Genomic DNA, 12,268 nt, shown 5'->3' with positions numbered 1-12,268 from the left:
TGGGTTGTTGGGCAATGTTCTTCTTATTCTTGGAAATAACATTGTCTTAATTCCATGATTTGAACCAATTTTGGTCCAATTCTTTACATAGAATCCTTTAAACAACTTTATTAGTCAATAATCTATGATTTTTTTGCATCAATAACATGTTTACAGTGGGTTTTAATTCCAAGGTTTCATTTTTGAACCAAAACTTATTCTGATAAAATCATAGTTTTTGAGTGATATTTGAAGTATATGAATGCTAGATTATTGATCCTTACACAATTTCAAACATATCTGTGTCCTTAGTTTTTCCATATCTGGTCTGATTTGATATCTATGTTGCTAGGTTCATGTTGAATGTTATTTGGTGTTCTCCATGTTCTTTGTTTTTCTAGGTTTGATCCATTTTGATAAAAAGTTTTTAAGTTTTTGTGTTTTTTTAAAGTTTGATTTCGTTTTGGATTCTAGGTTAGGTTTTGGTTTGTTTTCGGGTTGAACCAAAAGTTTCGGGTCAACCCGGTAGGGTCAGAATTGGGCCAAAGGTTAAGACCCTGTTTAGATGACAATGTTTTTGTTAAAGGTTTTCCTTGGCTTAAGGGTGTGTTTGGAAAACACCACCTAAGCCTATTTTAATAGTTTTGGCTTTAGAGAAAAATAGGTTTTTTTCAAATATAATTTTTTTAAAAAAAATTATGCTTTTTGCATATAACCTAATCCTTATAAAAAAGAGAGAATAAAAATTTAAGCATTGTTTTAAAAATTGTTTCATATTTTTTGCATTTTTTTGTGGAATTTACAACAAATTTGTAAAATTCCTTCAGGATTTGACCAATATTTCAATAATCCTAAGTTTTTTTTTCCTTCTCTAAAAATTAATGGTCAATATTCTATTATAAATTTTGGGCCTACATGTAGGCTGATATTTAAATATTAGAAGTTAACTAGGAAATTCTCAAAAAAAATTTAATATTCACCAATTTTAATTGAAAGTATTTCTTACCACAATATACAAGTTATGGAAAACATTTTTACCTTTCAAGATAGGTGAACCCTATCAGGATACCTACATGGATTCTTCTTATAAGAATTTATATGGGTATATGAGCCCATATTAAATTCGAAATGTTAGTTTTGTTCATGAGCATAAAACTTTGTTCTAAGTCATTGACGTACCACCGACTAGGAACTCATCAACACTTTTAAACCACATCCATACCACACAATGCATCTTACCTTATGTAAGGTGCGCTAGGGGTGTTAATACATTTTCTAACCACAACCAGTCCCCTATCTTGAAATTTTTAATAAGATCAGTCCACTCTGGTCTCTTAGTGACCCTAAACCAAACAATTAGTGACGATTCCTTGACCTCGATATCCCGCTACGCTGCGCGCGCACTTGCAACAAGAGTCATAGGAACACTACTTGAAAATCCCAGCTTAGAAAGAAGAACTTTAAGCTAAATTAATTCACAAGCAACTAATGTCATTACACGATATTCAACTTTAACATTATAACATTTTTTTTGCTATGTCAGGAGACAACATTACCACCAACAAACATACAATAACCAATGGTTGACTTGTGATCAATAGAATTTGTAACTTAATCTAAATAATTGTATCTAGTTATTTCAATGTGAAAATTATTAGGCATGACAATTCCATATTCAAAAGAACCTTTGAGATAACACAGGATTCGCTTGACAATACTCAAATGAAAAACAATAAGTGCATGCATGAATTGACTAACAAGATTAATTGCATAAGTTATGTTAAGCCATTTAATAGTAAGGTAAATAAGTTTACACACAAAATGTTGGTAGTGATTGATAGACCGGAGAGGCTCATTGGTTGTTTTAAGCTTCAATTTACTATCAAATGGAGTAGGGGCAGGCTTAGCATCCATCATCTCAACATCTTTAAGTAAGTCAAAAACATACTTATGTTAGTTAAGGAATAACCCTTTATAAGAAACCATCATTTCAATTAAAAAAAAATACTTCAAGTGGTCGGGATTTTTAATAGGAAATCAGTGTTGCAAAGTGGACTTGAGATGAGAAATGGAATCAATATTATTTCTTGTAATAATAAGATCATCAACATAGATAAGAACCACCAATGTGTCATTGGGTCAAGATAAACGAACAAAGATGAGTCGACATTACTCCTTTTAAAATCAATTTCTTCAAGAACAACACTTAACTTATAAATTGATTTGTGAAGCTGACACACTAAGATAGGATCTAAGCTTTGAGGATGATTAGGGGGTAATTTCATGTAGACCTCTTCCTCAAGATTCTTATGCAATAAGGCATTTTTTATATCCATTTGAGACATTAACCACTCATTGTTCACAACAATTGATAATAGAACACAAACACTGTTCAGTTTAGCAACAAGAGCAAATGTTTCCTTGTAGTTTACTCAAAAAGTCTAAGTAAATCCCTAAAGCATAAGATGCAGCTTGTGTTTGTTAGTAGATCCATCTGAATTAAACTTTGTTTTATATACCTACTGACTGCCGACAACTTGTTTTCCTTTGGGAAGTTTGCAATATTCTAGGTTTGATTCTAAGCAAGAGCTAGAAGCCCATCATTTATAACATGTTTTTGTACATCTTGAGAATTAGCTTCCTGAAAATTTCATGGCCCATAAACACTAGGAATAACATTATAAGCATATGAGAGGTGACAATATATAAAGGAAGTAAAGATAAGATGGTTGGTTGTATAAACACTAGGAATAATAGTAAGAAAAACATCTTAATTGAAGGAGCACGATTACCAACTGGATTCCTACAAGGTTGTGGTAGAGGAATAACATGAGCATCAGATTCAGAATGTCCATAAAAAATATTATGCTCATAATAAGCTATAATAGGACTGACAACCCTTGAGCTAGAAAATAGGTTTGTAGTTGATGTAGAAATATTGCTACTAGAAGTATTGCTGACATCAGATTTAGTATGTCCATAACTACCATCAGCAATAATAAGACAAAAGGTCCCTTTACCAGTAGATATATCTGCAGTTGAAGAAGGGACATTGCTAGCAGTAGGAGGTAAAACTGAGGGAGAAGCTACGTCTATAGGAGCTAAACATGGTAGAGGAAAGAAATCTTTGAAGGATGCTTACTGACTTAAGTTATCATAGTATAGAGTGGCTTCTTCAAACCAAACATCTCTTGATACAAAAGATTTTCTAGAATAAGGATGATAACATATATATCCTTTCTTGACTAATGAATATCCTAAGAAAATATACTTAACAACCTTTAGATGAAGCTTATAATACTTTAAAGTTTATATATGCACAAAATAAGTGCAACTAAATACTTTTAAATGAGATAAGTCAAGTGATTATCTCTGTAAAACATCAAGAGGGGATTAAAAAAGCAACATTTGGTTTGGTAGCCGATTAATAATATATACAACAAATAACACCTCTTGAGACCAAAAGGACCTAGGAACATGCATTTGTATCATCAAGGCTCGAGTTTTCTCCAATAGATCTCTATTTCGGTATTCAGCTACCCTATTTTGTTAAAGTGTACCAACACAAATAGACTGATGCAAGATGCCATGAGAAGTTAGATATTGTGTCATTTTTTTTAGACATGTATTCAGTACCATTGTTAGATCGAAGGATTTCATTTTTCATAGAAAATTGATTCATGACCAGCATATGAAAGTTTTTTAAAACTTCCACAACCTCACTCTTGATTTTTAAAAGATATAGTTAAGTAACACGAGAGAAATCATCAATGAAAGTAACAAAATACTTAAAACCATTAAATGATTCAATAGTAGTCCCCAAACATTAGAATGTACAAGTTTAAACATCTCATTAGCTCTAAAAAAAGAAGACATAAATGGTAGTCTAGTAAATTTAGATAAATGGCATAAATCACAAGTGATGATTTTTGTATCCAAATTAGGCATTAATTTGGTGAGAACAATTTTAGAGGGATTTGCTAAATATTGATGCCATAAAACTTGATCTTGACAAAAAAAAGAAAAAAACATAAACTTTAATAAACTTATTTCTTCGAGGATTGCTTGAAAAATAATAAAGTCATTGAAAAAAAAAACCTTCTCCAATCATCTTCTTGGTGATGAGGTCCTGAAAAATAACCCGGTGTGAATCAAATATAACTAGACAACTTAAAGTCTGAGTGAGTTTTCCAATGGAGAGCAATTGGAAAGGAAAATAAAGAACATATAGAACCTAAGATTCTACATCTTCAGAAAGCAATTTAATCTTTATTTTACTCTTAACAAAAACATGTTTTATATTTGCAATAGATACATGAGTTGGAATAGAAATGTTTTTCAAAATTATATAAACTGGTCACTTTGTTTGTTATATGATTAGTGGCACCCAAATCACCGACAAAAACTATACTCAATACTAGCAACCAAAGTAGTTTTAAATGCAGTTAAAACTCATTTTATATTTTTTAATGATAGATGAGTAGAGTTTTTCAAGAAACAAACAATCTTACTAAAAAGAGTTGTGGAATCATAATTTCCAGAAATTGACAAAACATGATTACCCTTCTTTGAAGACATGCAACAAAATCATTAAAAAAAGACAGTTAGATTGGTAGAAAAATTTACCACATCACTAAGAGAAGAATCAATGGAGTGAGCAGCAACATAAACTCTATGTTCATAGCCTTTTTAAAGTCCCTTCTTTTTTTCAAACTTAGGTTTCAGCTCCGGATGAAGGATCTAGCATCGCCCAATTGAATGACCAAGATTATGACAGTGCCGACACTTCAAATCTTATCATTTCCCTCTATAAGTCTTATCATTCCTCGTTTATCTATTAACAACATAAGCATAGGTCTCTAACAGAGTGGGTTTTTCTCTAGATTCATGACTTTCTTGCTTGTTTCTTCTCTTTGAATTGTAGCACATACACTTGCAAAAGATGGAAGATCAGGATTCATAAGAAATCGACTGTGGAGATCTTTATAATCTGGATCAAGGCTAGATAAAAGCTGGAATATCTTGTCTTCCTCCTCTTATTTCCTTAATACTACAACATCAACACTATAAGGGTGATATAATGCGAGTTCACTCCACATACCCTTTAGTATTCCAAGCAATTACACATAAGCTTTGTTATCTTGCTGAAGGTTAGTAAGATCTTTTTTATTTAAGAAACATGATTTGTATTATTCTAATTTCCATACATTTCTTTCACAGCCTCCTAGAGATCAAATAAAGATTCTGAATGGCTAATTATTCGCATTATCAAGCTTCATAGGTTTATGAGGAAGGATCAACAGGTTTAATATAGCCATTAACATAGCCAAGTTTGGACCTTCTACCAAGACCAATTGTCACAACCCTTAACCAAAGAAGATAGTTAAGTTCATTCAACAATATAGAGCCCAGATGCTAATTAGAATTTGGTTCTCCTTCTAAAATGTTAGAAGGTTTGTTTCCAGCATCAACACCATTAGATTTAGAAGTTACTTCCATAAGAATCTTAAACAAAAAATAGAACAATAAGAACATACTCTAATACCATGAAGATCTTATTCTATTACTGTCATAATTAATTACATGTACATAATACAAGTTTTAAATAGAAAGGACACTAAAAATCTTACTCCTACAATCTTGGCATATCAATTCGTATTCTTATCATTTCTACAATCATATGAATCCACAATAACTAATTTACATAACAAATAGCAATAATATGGGCAAAAATTTAGCTTTTCTTCAATACAATTATTATAGTGAACTAGAATATTAATGCATATCACTAATAACATATAAGGTTTTCTTTTCTTTTTATTATAGATGGAGATTGACCTAGAAGTTCTACTTTCTTAATCTCTCTTAAATCTCATTAATTAAGTGCAGGCATATTATGCATAAATAGTTATTGTTGCTAGAGAAATTATTACGCATGATCTTGGATCAAATAACTAGACTGAGTTTAATAACTTTAGTATAAAGTTTTTAAAATGATTTTTTTTCTTCTAAATCTCTTGTTGAAAATCCAAACTTAATTATCTAATTCAAACTTCTAGATGATTCAATACTTTTTAAGTGGGATAAACAAGATGAGTGAGACATAATGTTTATTTTCACCTTTTTTTTTTTTTATGTAGACGAGAGACGGTGATACATTTATCTCTCTAAATTTATCAATACATAAAAAGTTGAATCATTTAAAATTGCTTAGCATGTGAGCACTTCACATTGGACTCCTAATCAGTATGGGATCTAAAGCTAATGAATTGATAATATCTATTAATAAATTTGTTTAACTATTGTAGCTTTCTTGCCTTGGAGACCAAATAAAGTATAAACTTAAGATTAGAACATTTGAATAAACAATAGTGACATGCCATTTTGAAATGCACTTCGAACTATTGTTCAGGTGCCACCAACAAAATAATGGGATTAATCTTTTTAGTTCTCTTGAATTAAGAATTGCAAGCCATAGCTAGGGCATAGAAGTAAATCTATTTTGCGTTAGTGATGCTGTGGTCCAATGCTATTCATGATGGTTGTGACAAGCTGTGCTTCGAGGTAAATTGCTTTGCAAACTCACTAGGTCCCACATCCAACTAAGCCTTTTCATTTCTTGCCTCACAACCACCTTGGAACACACATTCATTTACCTCCTGTTATAAATTAGTGGACACCGCGTACTGAAAATTGCAGATAGGTGTCCCAAATTCACCATTTTAAGAAAACTCCACTCCACCTCTCCCACCCCCTTTCTTTCTCACTCATTTTCTTATGTGAGAGAGGAGGTAGCTAGGCTGAGTTTCTAGCTAGAGCTATATCAGCGATATCAAGTGAAGAGAAGGTGTGTGTGAGCAAGATGGAGAAGCAGGGCACGTGCATTACTAACTCATGCACACAGAGTGAGAGAGACATTTCTTGCTGGAGTTATGACTCTTACCTACTATAGATTTTGTTGGCTTCAGCGAGTTAGTTCTTCATGTGCCTGTCTTCCCCATCATGATCACTACCACACCTATATTATTAGCTCATCTGGGCACTTCATATAGGATCGAGAGAATCTCCTCTTCAGGGACTGAATTCATGCATGCAGGTGAGTCATATTTAAACCCATGTTAGGTAATTAGCATAATTCTTGTTCTGTATTTTTTGTGGAGAGAAGTTATGGCTCCATAGGCATTGCATACCTAACCATTTCTCCTTTTGTTCTCTTATGGTCAAAATACTATGCGTAAAAAGCACTCCTCATATCATATGTTAAACGAAGATACACATACAAACAAAAAGAAAATATGTGTGTATAATTAAATATAATATTTGTGAAGATCAAGAAAAACAATTCTTTGAATGTGAGAATAAAGATCAAGAAAAGATCTATCCTCTACGTCTTGTTTTATTGGATATATTGTCATATTGCGAGTTCAAAGTCAGTGAGCGATATATTTCTTCAAAATCGTCATGGTGGATAAAGATAAGCTTTGACTCAATTATTAGTATCATGATCAGAGTCGATTCAAGCTTATTATGATGCCGACAGTTTGATTTCCATATCCAGCTGTGAAGTTTGAGCTAACCATCGACAGAGGTAACTCTATAATCATGATTGATGTTATTTCACAACCAAAAAATAAAATAAAATAAAATAAAAAATAGATCACAAAAGTATCTGGCACTATCAGCAATTAAGTTAATCCCAGGTTTTAAAAGTTATAATTTGTTCCTAATCTATTCTTCTCAATTTTTTTTCTAGCAACTTTTATTCTCTCTATCTTCTCACTTTGCTAGCTCAGTAATCTTGATCCATGTTATTTGCAAAGGAAAAAAAAAAAGCAGTAGGACCAATTAATGGGCCTATATTAGTCCCATGATTGCAAAAATGTCTTTACAAGCCCTTATTGTCAAATTTTCTCCCGAATTTCATGATGATATTTGATCTTTGAATGCTATCTTGTTGCGAAACCAACATTTGGGAAACCTAAAAACGAGAAATAATAAACACGATATTGTAGAAGCAAAAATGTCTTTATAAGGCATGCCATCCACTATTATTGCTAAATTTTGTATTGAAAATTTATTTTTTTCGTATAATTATAGTGATTTAGAGCTAGCAGACAACTTGATGTCATAGACAATAGTTTTTGCTTAAGAATAAGTTAATAATATTGTTTTGATATTAAAAAAAATTATTTTTTTTCCATGTTTAGAAGAATAATTAGGGTTTTCTTAATCCATTAGTTATATGACAGAACAGCCTATCCTTGACTAACAAAACCATTGAATTTGAGGTTTTCTTTTCCAAAGGCTCCACACATTTTTCGTTCGGTCTAATCATTGAATTGACACATTTATTATCTGTTTTTGTTCTATATCACACACGTAAACGCTGAGAGGCTTCGTACCTCTCTTTTGTAAATTTTGGAAGAAAAAAAAAAAGTCAAGAAAAAAGGCTCGTTGAATTTGAGCCCGAGGTGGTGAAGGAAAGAAAAACGAGTTAATTACTAGCAAGTTCAACCTAAACTTCCAATGTATTATTGTTTACGAACAGTAGAACCAATCAATGAGCCTTCTTAGTCCCATAATTTGAGTGTTTATGATTATAATTATAATTATAATTATAATTTTTTGTTTCTTATGAAATAACATCTCATTTATTTCTCTCCTTCTGTCAGATTAATCCGGCAAGGAAAACATTTATAATAATTATCTTTCATTGGATTCTATAATTGAACGTAAAAATCATAAATCAATCAATTAAGTAGATTTTTTCTTCACGTGCATTTCTCATGATGATTCAAAATCTAATATGAAGGTTTTTTTTAATACTAGAGAATGATTATATGTTAATGTTAATATATTTTTTTTTTTTTAGAATTCATGTAATTGATAGTTGGTGATAAAAAACCTATACCTGTAAAACAATTTTTTTTTTGTAGAATTTAGGGATCCTTCAATAATAAAATTAGTAATTTTTAATAAGAAATTGCAATAAATGAGAGAATGATTTTTTTTAATTCCAAGAACAAAAATATTTGTTCTTAATTATGTATAATAAATACTTTGAAAATAAACGTATAAATACTTAGAGAATAGAAAAAAAATATGAATTATTTACGTAGATGGTTTAGAAAGTATATATATAGCCATGTTACTTGAATAGAGGTGTTGGAATATTATTTCCTTCACATAAATATCTTTTACACAGAATTAATGAGGGATATATATCTTTTACACAATATTAATGTTGATGGAAATACAGTAAGATATTAGAAGAATTTTATGTATCTAAAAATGTAGAGAGATTATCATTTTTTACTTTTAATATTTTATGTTAAAAAACATTAAAAAAAAAAACAAATCTTCATGACCCAAGATGGGGCTTAAAAAAATTATCAACACCATATGTATTTGGAGCTGGAAAAATTCCAAGCTCAATGGTGTTGTGTCTAATATTTCTCTAGACCCACATACACTTGAGCTCAACATATAATTGAACTCAAGAATGATAGGTCTGACACCTTGTCAAATCCACATGTAATTGAGCTCAGCATGTAGCTGAATTCAAATGTGTTAAGTCTGGTATTTTATCAAACTCACATATAATTGGGCTTAACATGTAACTGAACCAAAAATGTTTAGTCTAGTATTTTGTCAAACCCATATATATTTGGGCTCAACACATAGTTAAAGTTAAAAATATTGGATTTGGCACCTTACTAGACCCACATGTTATTAGAATCAATTTGTAGTTGAACCCAATGATATTGGGTTTGGCACCTCATCAAACTCATATAAGGAATTGAGCTCAGCGTGTAGTTAAATTCAATAATATTGAGTCTGACATCTCACCAGACTCATATGAACTTGGTCTCAACATGTGACTAAACTTAAAGATATTAGAATTGAAAGTAAATTAAATCTATGTTATCTAAGCTTGATATTCTGCTAAGTCCTATCTCTAGCTTTTTTAATCATGGATTTTTAAATAAATATATATAATGCATGATACATCAACTTTAAATTGATGCATGTGGAATTTGATAATAATATTGTTCTGATATTTTTTTTTAAATATTGTTTTAATGCTTGGAAGGATTAGTGTTGTCTTATTCCATTATTTATATGAACACAATTGTATAACGATAAAAACAAATCATCCTTGATTAATAAAATAATTAAATTCGAGGCTTTTGTTCCAAATACTTAACATATTTACCCTTCAGTCTACATGTATTATTATCTGTTTTTATTCTATATCATATATACAAAAATGGTGATAGGGTTCGTACCTCTTCTGTAATCCAAACAAAATAATAAAAAAAAGAGTCAAGAAAAAGGGCTTGTTGAATTAGAACCCAAAGTGGTGAAGAAAAAAAAAAGATGTTAATTAGAAGAAAAACCAACCTCAAGTTCCAAAATATTATTATTTATCCATCTCATGAATAATTTTCAATAATAAAAACTTTGAGTTATTTATAACTTGACCTTTGTAATTTAGCAAAAATAATTAAAGTAGTCTATAAGAACAGAAAAAAATTCATTTAGTTTAATTTTATCCATGCATTGAATTTTTTAATTATTTTTTATTTTTTTATTTTAATAAATAGAAAAGGTAAAAAAAAATAGATTGGATGGAAAGTTGATGAGAAAAGAAAGCTTTTTTCAAAAACATACATTTAAATTAAGCATGGTTAAATGATTATTTAATTATTGTTGATACTACAAGGAGTAATTAGTTTTTTTATAAACTATAAGGACTAAATTGTATTTAACACTAAAAATTTAGGGTAAATTTTAGTATGCTTTAGATGGTGTCTCAAATTCATCTCGAAAGTTTGGTTTGTATAATTCAATCTCCTTGGTTGTGATAATAAGTAGTTTCAGCTTCCCTCAATTTATTTTGTTCATTTCTGTTTGTAGTAACAAGGGATCATAAATTTTAATTTTAATTTTATTCTTAAAATTTATAAAATATCTCATTATCATCTAAAAAATATTATAAACTAAAGAAATAATTGAATTAAGATAAAAAAATCAATAAAAAAGTTGTTTTTTCAGAAAAACAAAATTGATATCTAAAACTTGAGTTAGTTGTTTCTCAAGTAATCTCCATACCCTATCAAATTCAATTTTCATCCACCGATAACAATATCATCCCTTTTTCATAATTTGTCAATACTAAATGTTAAATGAAAATAAAGATTTAAATGAGTCTATGTCTGTTTTGTTTTGTTTTCTTTCAGAATATTTTGAGTTATATCGAGATATTTCATCATAAATCCTAGAAGAAAAAATAAAATTTACACATATTTTCTAGTATAAAATTGAGGCATTCCTATGAGGAGAAATTAAAATTTACCGTAAAATTTATTCCACGGAATTTCAATGGTATGCATGCCCCCTCCTCAAAGATTTCGAGTTTTTTCTTTTCTAGAAAATATGAAGTGGGCCGGGGTCTTGTCTTCCATGATGCTTTCTGTTGAGACTTCATATACAGAAAAGTTGAGAAACAGTACACAATATGAATAATGGGAAAAAAGGTGGTGTTTCTTCTCCACCGATCGAGTCTTGGCGGAAATCATGTGATAGCAGATATATATATACAAGCAAGTAGTCTGGCAACTAAAAGACGTGAGATCTCTTGCTGATCGTCAGTTTTCTTCTTTATCTCTGCTCCTTTCCATTAACAGGTAGTGGGTGTCTATCAATGTTGCTCTCAGTCTTCACCAATACAACCGATTAGAGATGAGTGGAGCAAAACCATCGAGGCATGAGTTCCCAAGAAAAGTGATGTCTTATTATCATGGATATATAGCATTTTGGCCACCATCCAGGGGACAGTACAAGATAGCAATGGCCACCGCAGATATTGCCTCTAATCCATCCAATTTAGCTCTTTTGTTTTCCCCTCTCAACCACGTTTGAATGACAGTGAAATGCCATTCACAGCATCTTGCCTTCTTATCAAATACCTTTCGTTTACCCGAGTTTTTAGAGTGATCGAGATTGCAAGCAACCTTAGAAAATGATGGCTTTTACATGTAAATCTTTCATTTTCTTCAAGTTGCTCAAGTTATCTTTTTTCCCTCCTTGTTAATGATGGTTTTTATATCTAAAGCAACTCTTTCATTTTATTTTTTGCTGCATATATTACCGTTTTATATTATTTAGAAAGAAAGCATGGCTTCCATACACGGTAGCATTATCATGCATAAAAAATTAATATGTTCTCTCGGATCGGATTTGAAATGGATCTAATATGAGTTTACTCAGTTTTTACTCACAACGG

General features: G+C 30.6%; 1 long non-coding RNA gene across 1 annotated transcript; it reads left to right on the top strand.

The window, feature by feature from the left end:
* The first annotated feature begins 6,579 nt into the window (after positions 1–6,579).
* On the top strand, positions 6,580–12,113 carry LOC133677432 (uncharacterized). The gene is made up of 2 exons (XR_009835782.1): positions 6,580–7,075; positions 11,670–12,113. It is a non-coding gene; the product is annotated as an uncharacterized LOC133677432 (long non-coding RNA).
* The last annotated feature ends 155 nt before the right edge of the window (positions 12,114–12,268 follow it).

The sequence above is a fragment of the Populus nigra genome, chromosome 17 (genome assembly GCF_951802175.1).
Source record: "Populus nigra chromosome 17, ddPopNigr1.1, whole genome shotgun sequence".
Taxonomy (NCBI): domain Eukaryota; kingdom Viridiplantae; phylum Streptophyta; class Magnoliopsida; order Malpighiales; family Salicaceae; genus Populus; species Populus nigra.
The sequence above is the reverse complement of the archived record's forward strand: the minus strand, read 5'-3'. Positions and strand labels throughout refer to the sequence as shown.